Raw genomic sequence first — 14148 nt, 5'->3', positions numbered from 1 at the left:
GGCTGTGTCATTTTGCAACCACTGTTACATCATTACACAACTAGGCTGTGTCATTTTGCAACCATTGTTACACCATTACACAACTAGGCTGTGTCATTTTGCAACCATTGTTACATCATTACACAACTAGGCTGTGTCATTTTGCAACCATTGTTACATCATTACACAACTAGGCTGTGTCATTTTTCAACCATTGTTACACCATTACACAACTAGGCTGTGTCATTTTGTAACCATTGTTACACCATTACGCCAAGAGGCTGTGTCATTTTGCAACCATTGTTGCATCATTACACAACAAGGATGTGTCATTTTGTAACCATTGTTACACCATTACACAACTAGGCTGTGTCATTTTGCAACCATTGTTACACCATTACACAACTAGGCTGTGTCATTTTGCAACCATTGTTACATCATTACACAACTAGGCTGTGTCATTTTGCAACAATTGTTACACCATTACACAACGTGGCTGTGTCATTTTGCAACCATTGTTACATCAGTACACAACAAGGCTGTGTCATTTTTCAACCATTGTTACATCATTACACAACTAGGCTGTGTCATTTTGCAACCATTGTTACATCATTACACAACTAGGCTGTGTCATTTTGCAACCATTGTTACACCATTACACAACTAGGCCGTGTCATTGTGCAACCATTGTTACATCATTACACAACTAGGCTGTGTCATTTTGCAACCATTGTTACATCATTACACAACTAGGCTGTGTCATTTTGCAACCATTGTTACACCATTACACAACTAGGCTGTGTCATTTTGCAACCATTGTTATATCATTACACAACTAGGCTGTGTCATTTTGCAACCATTGTTACATCATTACACAACTAGGCTGTGTCATTTTTCAACCATTGTTACACCATTACACAACTAGGCTGTGTCATTTTGTAACCATTGTTACACCATTACGCCAAGAGGCTGTGTCATTTTGCAACCATTGTTACATCATTACACAACAAGGATGTGTCATTTTGTAACCATTGTTACACCATTACACAACTAGGCTGTGTCATTTTGCAACCATTGTTACATCATTACACAACAAGGCTGTGTCATTTTTCAACCATTGTTACATCATTACACAACTAGGCTGTGTCATTTTTCAACCTTTGTTACATCATTACACAACTAGGCTGTGTCATTTTGCAACCATTGTTACATCATTACACAACTAGGCTGTGTCATTTTGCAACCATTGTTACACCATTACACAACTAGGCTGTGTCATTTTGCAACCATTGTTACATCATTACACAACTAGGCTGTGTCATTTTGCAACCATTGTTACACCAATACACAACTAGGCTGTGTCATTTTGCAACCATTGTTACACCATTACACAACTAGGCTGTGTCATTTTGCAACCATTGTTACATCAGTACACAACTAGGCTGTGTCATTTTTCAACCATTGTTACATCATTACACAACTAGGCTGTGTCATTTTGCAACCATTGTTACATCATTACACAACTAGGCTGTTTCATTTTGCAAGCATTGTTACACCATTACACAACTAGGCTGTGTCATTTTGCAACCATTGTTACATCATTACACAACTAGGCTGTGTCATTTTGCAACCATTGTTACATCATTACACAACTAGGCTGTGTCATTTTGCAACCATTGTTACACCATTACACAACTAGGCTGTGTCATTTTGCAACCATTGTTACATCATTACACAACTAGGCTGTGTCATTTTGCAACCATTGTTACATCATTACACAACTAGGCTGTGTCATTTTTCAACCATTGTTACACCATTACACAACTAGGCTGTGTCATTTTGTAACCATTGTTACACCATTACGCCAAGAGGCTGTGTCATTTTGCAACCATTGTTACATCATTACACAACAAGGATGTGTCATTTTGCAACACTTGTTACACCATTACACAACTAGGCTGTGTCATTTTGCAACCATTGTTACATCATTACACAACAAGGCTGTGTCATTTTTCAACCATTGTTACATCATTACACAACTAGGCTGTGTCATTTTGCAACCATTGTTACACCATTACACAACTAGGCTGTGTCATTTTGCAACCATTGTTACATCATTACACAACTAGGCTGTGTCATTTTGCAACCACTGTTACATCATTACACAACTAGGCTGTGTCATTTTGCAACCATTGTTACACCATTACACAAGTAGGCTGTGTCATTTTGCAACCATTGTTACATCATTACACAACTAGGCTGTGTCATTTTGCAACCATTGTTACATCATTACACAACTAGGCTGTGTCATTTTTCAACCATTGCTACACCATTACACAACTAGGCTGTGTCATTTTGTAACCATTGTTACACCATTACGCCAAGAGGCTGTGTCATTTTGCAACCATTGTTGCATCATTACACAACAAGGATGTGTCATTTTGTAACCATTGTTACACCATTACACAACTAGGCTGTGTCATTTTGCAACCATTGTTACATCATTACACAACAAGGCTGTGTCATTTTTCAACCATTGTTACATCATTACACAACTAGGCTGTGTCATTTTTCAACCATTGTTACATCATTACACAACTAGGCTGTGTCATTTTGCAACCATTGTTACATCATTACACAACTAGGCTGTGTCATTTTTCAACCATTGTTACACCATTACACAACTAGGCTGTGTCATGTTGTAACCATTGTTACACCATTACGCCAAGAGGCTGTGTCATTTTGCAACCATTGTTGCATCATTACACAACAAGGATGTGTCATTTTGTAACCATTGTTACACCATTACACAACTAGGCTGTGTCATTTTGCAACCATTGTTACATCATTACACAACAAGGCTGTGTCATTTTTCAACCATTGTTACATCATTACACAACTAGGCTGTGTCATTTTTCAACCATTGTTACATCATTACACAAGTAGGCTGTGTCATTTTGCAACCATTGTTACATCATTACACAACAAGGCTGTGTCATTTTCCAACATTTGTTACATCATTACACAACTAGGCTGTGTCATTTTGCAACCATTGTTACATCATTACACAACTAGGCTGTGTCATTTTGCAACCATTGTTACACCATTACACAACTAAGCTGTGTCATTTTGCAACCATTGTTACATCATTACACAACTAGGCTGTGTCATTTTGCAACCATTGTTACACCATTACACAACTAGGCTGTGTCATTTTGCAACCATTGTTACATCATTACACAACTAGGCTGTGTCATTTTGCAACAATTGTTACACCATTACACAACGTGGCTGTGTCATTTTGCAACCATTGTTACATCAGTACACAACAGGGCTGTGTCATTTTGCAACCATTGTTACATCATTACACAACTAGGCTGTGTCATTTTGCAACCATTGTTACACCATTACACAACTAGGCTGTGTCATTGTGCAACCATTGTTACATCATTACACAACTAGGCTGTGTCATTTTGCAACCATTGTTACATCATTACACAACTAGGCTGTGTCATTTTGCAACCATTGTTACACCATTACACAACTAGGCTGTGTCATTTTGCAACCATTGTTATATCATTACACAACTAGGCTGTGTCATTTTGCAACCATTGTTACATCATTACACAACTAGGCTGTGTCATTTTTCAACCATTGTTACACCATTACACAACTAGGCTGTGTCATTTTGCAACCATTGTTACATCATTACACAACTAGGCTGTGTCATTTTTCAACCATTGTTACACGATTACACAACTAGGCTGTGTCATTTTGTAACCATTGTTACTTCATTACGCCAAGAGGCTGTGTCATTTTGCAACCATTGTTACATCATTACACAACAAGGATGTGTCATTTTGCAACCATTGTTACACCATTACACAACTAGGCTGTGTCATTTTGCAACCATTGTTACATCATTACACAACAAGGCTGTGTCATTTTTCAACCATTGTTATATCATTACACAACTAGGCTGTGTCATTTTGCAACCATTGTTACATCATTACACAACTAGGCTGTGTCATTTTTCAACCATTGTTACACGATTACACAACTAGGCTGTGTCATTTTGTAACCATTGTTACACCATTACGCCAAGAGGCTGTGTCATTTTGCAACCATTGTTACATCATTACACAACAAGGATGTGTCATTTTGCAACCATTGTTACACCATTACACAACTAGGCTGTGTCATTTTGCAACCATAGTTACATCATTACACAACAAGGCTGTGTCATTTTTCAACCATTGTTACATCATTACACAACTAGGCTGTGTCATTTTGCAACCATTGTTACACCATTACACAACTAGGCTGTGTCATTTTGCAACCATTGTTACATCATTACACAACTAGGCTGTGTCATTTTGCAACCACTGTTACATCATTACACAACTAGGCTGTGTCATTTTGCAACCATTGTTACACCATTACACAACTAGGCTGTGTCATTTTGCAACCATTGTTACATCATTACACAACTAGGCTGTGTCATTTTGCAACCATTGTTACATCATTACACAACTAGGCTGTGTCATTTTTCAACCATTGCTACACCATTACACAACTAGGCTGTGTCATTTTGTAACCATTGTTACACCATTACGCCAAGAGGCTGTGTCATTTTGCAGCCATTGTTGCATCATTACACAACAAGGATGTGTCATTTTGTAACCATTGTTACACCATTACACAACTAGGCTGTGTCATTTTGCAACCATTGTAACATCATTACACAACAAGGCTGTGTCATTTTTCAACCATTGTTACATCATTACACAACTAGGCTGTGTCATTTTTCAACCATTGTTACATCATTACACAACTAGGCTGTGTCATTTTGCAACCATTGTTACATCATTACACAACTAGGCTGTGTCATTTTTCAACCATTGTTACACCATTACACAACTAGGCTGTGTCATTTTGTAACCATTGTTACACCATTACGCCAAGAGGCTGTGTCATTTTGCAACCATTGTTGCATCATTACACAACAAGGATGTGTCATTTTGTAACCATTGTTACACCATTACACAACTAGGCTGTGTCATTTTGCAACCATTGTTACATCATTACACAACAAGGCTGTGTCATTTTTCAACCATTGTTACATCATTACACAACTAGGCTGTGTCATTTTTCAACCATTGTTACATCATTACACAAGTATGCTGTGTCATTTTGCAACCATTGTTACATCATTACACAACAAGGCTGTGTCATTTTCCAACCTTTGTTACATCATTACACAACTAGGCTGTGTCATTTTGCAACCATTGTTACATCATTACACAACTAGGCTGTGTCATTTTGCAACCATTGTTACACCATTACACAACTAAGCTGTGTCATTTTGCAATCATTGTTACATCATTACACAACTAGGCTGTGTCATTTTGCAACCATTGTTACACCATTACACAACTAGGCTGTGTCATTTTGCAACCATTGTTACATCATTACACAACTAGGCTGTGTCATTTTGCAACAATTGTTACACCATTACACAACGTGGCTGTGTCATTTTGCAACCATTGTTACATCAGTACACAACAAGGCTGTGTCATTTTTCAACCATTGTTACATCATTACACAACTAGGCTGTGTCATTTTGCAACCATTGTTACATCATTACACAACTAGGCTGTGTCATTTTGCAACCATTGTTACACCATTACACAACTAGGCCGTGTCATTGTGCAACCATTGTTACATCATTACACAACTAGGCTGTGTCATTTTGCAACCATTGTTACATCATTACACAACTAGGCTGTGTCATTTTGCAACCATTGTTACACCATTACACAACTAGGCTGTGTCATTTTGCAACCATTGTTATATCATTACACAACTAGGCTGTGTCATTTTGCAACCATTGTTACATCATTACACAACTAGGCTGTGTCATTTTTCAACCATTGTTACACCATTACACAACTAGGCTGTGTCATTTTGTAACCATTGTTACACCATTACGCCAAGAGGCTGTGTCATTTTGCAACCATTGTTACATCATTACACAACAAGGATGTGTCATTTTGTAACCATTGTTACACCATTACACAACTAGGCTGTGTCATTTTGCAACCATTGTTACATCATTACACAACAAGGCTGTGTCATTTTTCAACCATTGTTACATCATTACACAACTAGGCTGTGTCATTTTTCAACCTTTGTTACATCATTACACAACTAGGCTGTGTCATTTTGCAACCATTGTTACATCATTACACAACTAGGCTGTGTCATTTTGCAACCATTGTTACACCATTACACAACTAGGCTGTGTCATTTTGCAACCATTGTTACATCATTACACAACTAGGCTGTGTCATTTTGCAACCATTGTTACACCAATACACAACTAGGCTGTGTCATTTTGCAACCATTGTTACACCATTACACAACTAGGCTGTGTCATTTTGCAACCATTGTTACATCAGTACACAACTAGGCTGTGTCATTTTTCAACCATTGTTACATCATTACACAACTAGGCTGTGTCATTTTGCAACCATTGTTACATCATTACACAACTAGGCTGTTTCATTTTGCAACCATTGTTACACCATTACACAACTAGGCTGTGTCATTTTGCAACCATTGTTACATCATTACACAACTAGGCTGTGTCATTTTGCAACCATTGTTACATCATTACACAACTAGGCTGTGTCATTTTGCAACCATTGTTACACCATTACACAACTAGGCTGTGTCATTTTGCAACCATTGTTACATCATTACACAACTAGGCTGTGTCATTTTGCAACCATTGTTACATCATTACACAACTAGGCTGTGTCATTTTTCAACCATTGTTACACCATTACACAACTAGGCTGTGTCATTTTGTAACCATTGTTACACCATTACGCCAAGAGGCTGTGTCATTTTGCAACCATTGTTACATCATTACACAACAAGGATGTGTCATTTTGCAACACTTGTTACACCATTACACAACTAGGCTGTGTCATTTTGCAACCATTGTTACATCATTACACAACAAGGCTGTGTCATTTTTCAACCATTGTTACATCATTACACAACTAGGCTGTGTCATTTTGCAACCATTGTTACACCATTACACAACTAGGCTGTGTCATTTTGCAACCATTGTTACATCATTACACAACTAGGCTGTGTCATTTTGCAACCACTGTTACATCATTACACAACTAGGCTGTGTCATTTTGCAACCATTGTTACACCATTACACAAGTAGGCTGTGTCATTTTGCAACCATTGTTACATCATTACACAACTAGGCTGTGTCATTTTGCAACCATTGTTACATCATTACACAACTAGGCTGTGTCATTTTTCAACCATTGCTACACCATTACACAACTAGGCTGTGTCATTTTGTAACCATTGTTACACCATTACGCCAAGAGGCTGTGTCATTTTGCAACCATTGTTGCATCATTACACAACAAGGATGTGTCATTTTGTAACCATTGTTACACCATTACACAACTAGGCTGTGTCATTTTGCAACCATTGTTACATCATTACACAACAAGGCTGTGTCATTTTTCAACCATTGTTACATCATTACACAACTAGGCTGTGTCATTTTTCAACCATTGTTACATCATTACACAACTAGGCTGTGTCATTTTGCAACCATTGTTACACCATTACACAACTAGGCTGTGTCATTTTGCAACCATTGTTACATCATTACACAACTAGGCTGTGTCATTTTGCAACCACTGTTACATCATTACACAACTAGGCTGTGTCATTTTGCAACCATTGTTACACCATTACACAACTAGGCTGTGTCATTTTGCAACCATTGTTACATCATTACACAACTAGGCTGTGTCATTTTGCAACCATTGTTACATCATTACACAACTAGGCTGTGTCATTTTTCAACCATTGCTACACCATTACACAACTAGGCTGTGTCATTTTGTAACCATTGTTACACCATTACGCCAAGAGGCTGTGTCATTTTGCAGCCATTGTTGCATCATTACACAACAAGGATGTGTCATTTTGTAACCATTGTTACACCATTACACAACTAGGCTGTGTCATTTTGCAACCATTGTAACATCATTACACAACAAGGCTGTGTCATTTTTCAACCATTGTTACATCATTACACAACTAGGCTGTGTCATTTTTCAACCATTGTTACATCATTACACAACTAGGCTGTGTCATTTTGCAACCATTGTTACATCATTACACAACTAGGCTGTGTCATTTTTCAACCATTGTTACACCATTACACAACTAGGCTGTGTCATTTTGTAACCATTGTTACACCATTACGCCAAGAGGCTGTGTCATTTTGCAACCATTGTTGCATCATTACACAACAAGGATGTGTCATTTTGTAACCATTGTTACACCATTACACAACTAGGCTGTGTCATTTTGCAACCATTGTTACATCATTACACAACAAGGCTGTGTCATTTTTCAACCATTGTTACATCATTACACAACTAGGCTGTGTCATTTTTCAACCATTGTTACATCATTACACAAGTATGCTGTGTCATTTTGCAACCATTGTTACATCATTACACAACAAGGCTGTGTCATTTTCCAACCTTTGTTACATCATTACACAACTAGGCTGTGTCATTTTGCAACCATTGTTACATCATTACACAACTAGGCTGTGTCATTTTGCAACCATTGTTACACCATTACACAACTAAGCTGTGTCATTTTGCAACCATTGTTACATCATTACACAACTAGGCTGTGTCATTTTGCAACCATTGTTACACCATTACACAACTAGGCTGTGTCATTTTGCAACCATTGTTACATCATTACACAACTAGGCTGTGTCATTTTGCAACAATTGTTACACCATTACACAACGTGGCTGTGTCATTTTGCAACCATTGTTACATCAGTACACAACAAGGCTGTGTCATTTTTCAACCATTGTTACATCATTACACAACTAGGCTGTGTCATTTTGCAACCATTGTTACATCATTACACAACTAGGCTGTGTCATTTTGCAACCATTGTTACACCATTACACAACTAGGCCGTGTCATTGTGCAACCATTGTTACATCATTACACAACTAGGCTGTGTCATTTTGCAACCATTGTTACATCATTACACAACTAGGCTGTGTCATTTTGCAACCATTGTTACACCATTACACAACTAGGCTGTGTCATTTTGCAACCATTGTTATATCATTACACAACTAGGCTGTGTCATTTTGCAACCATTGTTACATCATTACACAACTAGGCTGTGTCATTTTTCAACCATTGTTACACCATTACACAACTAGGCTGTGTCATTTTGTAACCATTGTTACACCATTACGCCAAGAGGCTGTGTCATTTTGCAACCATTGTTACATCATTACACAACAAGGATGTGTCATTTTGTAACCATTGTTACACCATTACACAACTAGGCTGTGTCATTTTGCAACCATTGTTACATCATTACACAACAAGGCTGTGTCATTTTTCAACCATTGTTACATCATTACACAACTAGGCTGTGTCATTTTTCAACCTTTGTTACATCATTACACAACTAGGCTGTGTCATTTTGCAACCATTGTTACATCATTACACAACTAGGCTGTGTCATTTTGCAACCATTGTTACACCATTACACAACTAGGCTGTGTCATTTTGCAACCATTGTTACATCATTACACAACTAGGCTGTGTCATTTTGCAACCATTGTTACACCAATACACAACTAGGCTGTGTCATTTTGCAACCATTGTTACACCATTACACAACTAGGCTGTGTCATTTTGCAACCATTGTTACATCAGTACACAACTAGGCTGTGTCATTTTTCAACCATTGTTACATCATTACACAACTAGGCTGTGTCATTTTGCAACCATTGTTACATCATTACACAACTAGGCTGTTTCATTTTGCAACCATTGTTACACCATTACACAACTAGGCTGTGTCATTTTGCAACCATTGTTACATCATTACACAACTAGGCTGTGTCATTTTGCAACCATTGTTACATCATTACACAACTAGGCTGTGTCATTTTGCAACCATTGTTACACCATTACACAACTAGGCTGTGTCATTTTGCAACCATTGTTACATCATTACACAACTAGGCTGTGTCATTTTGCAACCATTGTTACATCATTACACAACTAGGCTGTGTCATTTTTCAACCATTGTTACACCATTACACAACTAGGCTGTGTCATTTTGTAACTATTGTTACACCATTACGCCAAGAGGCTGTGTCATTTTGCAACCATTGTTACATCATTACACAACAAGGATGTGTCATTTTGCAACACTTGTTACACCATTACACAACTAGGCTGTGTCATTTTGCAACCATTGTTACATCATTACACAACAAGGCTGTGTCATTTTTCAACCATTGTTACATCATTACACAACTAGGCTGTGTCATTTTGCAACCATTGTTACACCATTACACAACTAGGCTGTGTCATTTTGCAACCATTGTTACATCATTACACAACTAGGCTGTGTCATTTTGCAACCACTGTTACATCATTACACAACTAGGCTGTGTCATTTTGCAACCATTGTTACACCATTACACAAGTAGGCTGTGTCATTTTGCAACCATTGTTACATCATTACACAACTAGGCTGTGTCATTTTGCAACCATTGTTACATCATTACACAACTAGGCTGTGTCATTTTTCAACCATTGCTACACCATTACACAACTAGGCTGTGTCATTTTGTAACCATTGTTACACCATTACGCCAAGAGGCTGTGTCATTTTGCAACCATTGTTGCATCATTACACAACAAGGATGTGTCATTTTGTAACCATTGTTACACCATTACACAACTAGGCTGTGTCATTTTGCAACCATTGTTACATCATTACACAACAAGGCTGTGTCATTTTTCAACCATTGTTACATCATTACACAACTAGGCTGTGTCATTTTTCAACCATTGTTACATCATTACACAACTAGGCTGTGTCATTTTGCAACCATTGTTACATCATTACACAACTAGGCTGTGTCATTTTTCAACCATTGTTACACCATTACACAACTAGGCTGTGTCATGTTGTAACCATTGTTACACCATTACGCCAAGAGGCTGTGTCATTTTGCAACCATTGTTGCATCATTACACAACAAGGATGTGTCATTTTGTAACCATTGTTACACCATTACACAACTAGGCTGTGTCATTTTGCAACCATTGTTACATCATTACACAACAAGGCTGTGTCATTTTTCAACCATTGTTACATCATTACACAACTAGGCTGTGTCATTTTTCAACCATTGTTACATCATTACACAAGTAGGCTGTGTCATTTTGCAACCATTGTTACATCATTACACAACAAGGCTGTGTCATTTTCCAACATTTGTTACATCATTACACAACTAGGCTGTGTCATTTTGCAACCATTGTTACATCATTACACAACTAGGCTGTGTCATTTTGCAACCATTGTTACACCATTACACAACTAAGCTGTGTCATTTTGCAACCATTGTTACATCATTACACAACTAGGCTGTGTCATTTTGCAACCATTGTTACACCATTACACAACTAGGCTGTGTCATTTTGCAACCATTGTTACATCATTACACAACTAGGCTGTGTCATTTTGCAACAATTGTTACACCATTACACAACGTGGCTGTGTCATTTTGCAACCATTGTTACATCAGTACACAACAGGGCTGTGTCATTTTGCAACCATTGTTACATCATTACACAACTAGGCCGTGTCATTTTGCAACCATTGTTACACCATTACACAACTAGGCTGTGTCATTGTGCAACCATTGTTACATCATTACACAACTAGGCTGTGTCATTTTGCAACCATTGTTACATCATTACACAACTAGGCTGTGTCATTTTGCAACCATTGTTACACCATTACACAACTAGGCTGTGTCATTTTGCAACCATTGTTATATCATTACACAACTAGGCTGTGTCATTTTGCAACCATTGTTACATCATTACACAACTAGGCTGTGTCATTTTTCAACCATTGTTACACCATTACACAACTAGGCTGTGTCATTTTGTAACCATTGTCACACCATTACGCCAAGAGGCTGTGTCATTTTGCAACCATTGTTACATCATTACACAACAAGGATGTGTCATTTTGTAACCATTGTTACACCATTACACAACTAGGCTGTGTCATTTTGCAACCATTGTTACATCATTACACAACAAGGCTGTGTCATTTTTCAACCATTGTTACATCATTACACAACTAGGCTGTGTCATTTTTCAACCTTTGTTACATCATTACACAACTAGGCTGTGTCATTTTGCAACCATTGTTACATCATTACACAACAAGGCTGTGTCATTTTCCAACCTTTGTTACATCATTACACAACTAGGCTGTGTCATTTTGCAACCATTGTTACATCATTAGACAACTAGGCTGTGTCATTTTGCAACCATTGTTACACCATTACACAACTAAGCTGTGTCATTTTGCAACCATTGTTACATCATTACACAACTAGGCTGTGTCATTTTGCAACCATTGTTACACCATTACACAACTAGGCTGTGTCATTTTGCAACCATTGTTACATCAGTACACAACAAGGCTGTGTCATTTTTCAACCATTGTTACATCATTACACAACTAGGCTGTGTCATTTTGCAACCATTGTTACATCATTACACAACTAGGCTGTTTCATTTTGCAACCATTGTTACACCATTACACAACTAGGCTGTGTCATTTTGCAACCATTGTTACATCATTACACAACTAGGCTGTGTCATTTTGCAACCATTGTTACATCATTACACAACTAGGCTGTGTCATTTTGCAACCATTGTTACACCATTACACAACTAGGCTGTGTCATTTTGCAACCATTGTTACATCATTACACAACTAGGCTGTGTCATTTTGCAACCATTGTTACATCATTACACAACTAGGCTGTGTCATCTTTCAACCATTGTTACACCATTACACAACTAGGCTGTGTCATTTTGTAACCATTGTTACACCATTACGCCAAGAGGCTGTGTCATTTTGCAACCATTGTTACATCATTACACAACAAGGATGTGTAATTTTGCAACCATTGTTACACCATTACACAACTAGGCTGTTTCATTTTGCAACCATTGTTACATCATTACACAACTAGGCTGTGTCATTTTTCAACCATTGTTACACCATTACACAACTAGGCTGTGTCATTTTGTAACCATTGTTACACCATTACGCCAAGAGGCTGTGTCATTTTGCAACCATTGTTGCATCATTACACAACAAGGATGTGTCATTTTGTAACCATTGTTACACCATTACACAACTAGGCTGTGTCATTTTGCAACCATTGTTACATCATTACACAACAAGGCTGTGTCATTTTTCAACCATTGTTACATCATTACACAACTAGGCTGTGTCATTTTGCAACCATTGTTACACCATTACACAACTAGGCTGTGTCATTTTGCAACCATTGTTACATCAGTACACAACAAGGCTGTGTCATTTTTCAACCATTGTTACATCATTACACAACTAGGCTGTGTCATTTTGCAACCATTGTTACATCATTACACAACTAGGCTGTTTCATTTTGCAACCATTGTTACACCATTACACAACTAGGCTGTGTCATTTTGCAACCATTGTTACATCATTACACAACTAGGCTGTGTCATTTTGCAACCATTGTTACATCATTAATCAACTAGGCTGTGTCATTTTGCAACCATTGTTACACCATTACACAACTAGGCTGTGTCATTTTGCAACCATTGTTACATCATTACACAACTAGGCTGTGTCATTTTGCAACCATTGTTACATCATTACACAACTAGGCTGTGTCATTTTTCAACCATTGTTACACCATTACACAACTAGGCTGTGTCATTTTGTAACCATTGTTACACCATTACGCCAAGAGGCTGTGTCATTTTGCAACCATTGTTACATCATTACACAACAAGGATGTGTCATTTTGCAACCATTGTTACACCATTAAACAACTAGGCTGTGTCATTTTGCAACCATTGTTACATCATTACACAACTAGGCTGTGTCATTTTGCAACCATTGTTACACCATTACACAACTAGGCTGTGCCATTTTGCAACCATTGTTACATCATTATACAACGTG

This window comes from Lissotriton vulgaris, unplaced genomic scaffold (genome assembly GCF_964263255.1).
Source record: "Lissotriton vulgaris unplaced genomic scaffold, aLisVul1.2 SCAFFOLD_627, whole genome shotgun sequence".
NCBI classification, from domain to species: Eukaryota; Metazoa; Chordata; class Amphibia; order Caudata; family Salamandridae; genus Lissotriton; species Lissotriton vulgaris.
The sequence above is the reverse complement of the archived record's forward strand: the minus strand, read 5'-3'. Positions refer to the sequence as shown.